Genomic DNA, 3,023 nt, shown 5'->3' with positions numbered 1-3,023 from the left:
CTTCCTTCCTTCCTTCCTTCCTTCCTTCCTTCCTTCCTTCCTTCCTTCCTTCCTTCCTGCCACAGGAGCTTCAAACTGAGAGTGGTAGGCAAAATCTGAACAATGTGCTTGCAGATGTTGATGTGAAGTGAGAGGTGAGATTATCCAGACAGAGCATTAGAAGGAAGAAGAACAAGTGGAGGACAGACCCTCAGGATTAAAAAAAGGCTCAGAGAAGGACCTGTAGAGAAGCTTCTGGTGAGATCACAGCGTACTCTTGTTGCAGAAATAAATAACACCAAGACCTCTGTGGTGTATGTGTGATACTAAACTGAGCCATCCTAGATGACTGTTGATTCACATTGGTAGGACTGAAAAGCTCTGGATTACAAACATGGGCAGCACACTGTAAAAATAAAGGATAAAATTCTGGTGAATTTGTGAATTCCTTAATAACTCTATTTTGTGAACATGAGCCAGCAGTGTGCCCAGGTAGCCAAGAAGGCCAATGGCATCCTGGCCTGTATCAGGAACAGCGTGGCCAGCGGGTCCAGGGAAGGGATTCTGCCCCTGTACTCAGCGCTGGTGAGGCCACACCTCGAGTCCTGTGTCCAGTTCTGGGCCCCTCAGTTCAGGAGGGAGATTGAGGTGCTGGAGCAGGTCCAAAGGAGGGCAACCAGGCTGGTGAAGGGACTCCAGCACAGATCCTATGAGGAGAGGCTGAGGGAGCTGGGGCTGTTCAGCCTGGAGAAGAGGAGGCTCAGGGGAGACCTCATCACTCTCTACAACTCCCTGAAAGGAGGGGGTAGCCAGGTGGGGGTTGGGCTCTTTTCCCAGGCAACCCTCAGCAAGACAAGAGGGCACAGTCTCAAGTTGTGCCAGGGGAGGTTTAGGTTGGATATTAGAAAGAATTTCTTTATGGAGAGGGTGATCAAGCATTGGGATGGGCTGCCCAGGGAAGTGGTAGATTCTCCATCCCTGGAGATATTTAAAAAGAGACTGGATGTGGCACTCAGTGCCATGGTCTGGTAACTGCAGCAGTAGTGGATCAAGGGTTGGACTTGATGATCTCAGAGATCCCTTCCAACCCAGCCAATTCCATGATTCTATGATTCTGTGATTCTATATAACGTCGTACACCTTTTATTCCCAGATTAAATCCCAAGGTAAATGGTAGTTGTTAACGTGGTGTTACATGTTCAGGATGGTCTCAGAACTGAGGAGTATGAACCCTTGTTTTAGTCTTGTGGTCTTGCCTGACTGTGGCTTAAAAGAGAAAATAGGGTTCCTTGATTGTCTTATAGCACAGGTCTGCATTCTAACACAGCAGCTCAGCTCTATGTGTCCACTGAGTGACTGCTTTTTGGCAGCTTTGCTACTGCACGTGTTGTCTGTACCTGAGCACTGAATACATTAGGTGCATGTGTGGTACCTGGTCAGCAGATCCAAGAAATGTGATGCTTGGTTGGCTGCTCCTGGCTAAATTATTAGCATTCTAACGTGTTCTTGATAGCTCAATCAAAATCACCGTGGGTCTTGAGGTGTCACAGGCAGGAATGCAAGCACTTCATCAGATGGTAAGAAAAGAAACTGCTACCACTCTGTCAGAAAACCTTTTCTTTTTAGATTAATGGCAAAACTTAGCTTTACCTTACCAAGAGAGAGAGATCAGGACTGGGAGACAAAACAGAGAGATGTTCTTGCTCCAAGTTAGCTGGTATGTTAAGAAGCCACACACTTTCTCCTCCCCATTTTGTTTTACGTATTTAAAGAAGTGCCCAATGAATATAAATCCTGAATTTGTAAAGTTTGGAATTTAGACAGGCTGGTCAGAGAATCAGAGAATGCTTTGGGTTGGAAAGGACCTTAAAGATCATCAAGTTCCAACCCCCCTGCATGGGCAGGGACATCTCCCACCAGACCAGGTTGCTCAAAGCCCCATCCAACCTGGCCTTGAACACTGCCAGGGAGGGGGCAACCACAACATCCCTGAGTGTTCTCTCACTTTTTTTTAATTGACTTCTCTTAATGCTGCTACATTTAGGTGGGAATAGTGGTAAATGCAGGGACAGGGACTTTGATCTGTTGGGACACCCTGTACAAGAAGTGTCCTTCCTTCTGTGCACAGGGGACAGTACAACTCGGGTGAGTGCTGAGAGTTAAACTATGTTTTCTGAAAGAAGTACATAAACATCCTCTCAGTGACACAATTCACATTCTTCCAGTGATGTTTCACTTGGGGTTATATAAAACTCTATTGGGCAAATCAGCATTTAATATATGCTCAGCAGAAAGCTTCACTGGTAGGAAAGAAGAAAAAAGAATCAGATGCTCAGCTGGATATCAGGTAGGTATCAAGGGAATCTGTACTAGACCTACAGGAGATCCTGATTATCTGCTCTTTTAGTACCTGTCACTTTGTATTGTTGCTGATTGATATTGTTAAATTTGTGTTCCTTTTGTGATTTCCCAGTTCAATGTACTTTTGATTCCTTATATTTTCTTTTTTCTCTGTGTCTTTTATACAGAAAAAAAAAGGCATAATTTTAGATCTACTAGCACATATTTCACATTTGTTCACATTGGATGACTAATAGACATGAGGGGAAAAAAGCAGACTTAAAAGAAAATTTGGCACTCCCCAGAGTAGGATAACCTTCCTTTAGGTGGGGAGCTCAAAGTGGAAAAAGTAACATTTTTCTTTTAATAGATCTTGACAGTTTTAAATTATAGCTCTGATTACTGCTTTTGTTTCATGCTGTCCATATTTTTGAGGTTTCCACTCTGGACTTAGGCACCAAAAGAAGAGCTGTTCCCTCAGGGGTGGATTGCCTGCCTCCAGTAAGTGGATGCTAATTAGAAATGTAAACAATATCCTTCATAGTTTGCAATACAATTTAGTAGTTGAAAGGAGGTTAAGTCTTCTGTGAATGCTTTAAAAATTATTTCCCTGTGTAAATAATCACCAGAAGTAATTGCTTTTTTTTTTTTTAAAAATATTTTCCCTGCTTCATTATGGTGTCATCATAATCTAAACACACAGC

Source organism: Heliangelus exortis, chromosome 1, assembly GCF_036169615.1.
Source record: "Heliangelus exortis chromosome 1, bHelExo1.hap1, whole genome shotgun sequence".
Classification (NCBI taxonomy): Eukaryota; Metazoa; Chordata; class Aves; order Apodiformes; family Trochilidae; genus Heliangelus; species Heliangelus exortis.
This window is presented reverse-complemented; position numbering follows the sequence as displayed.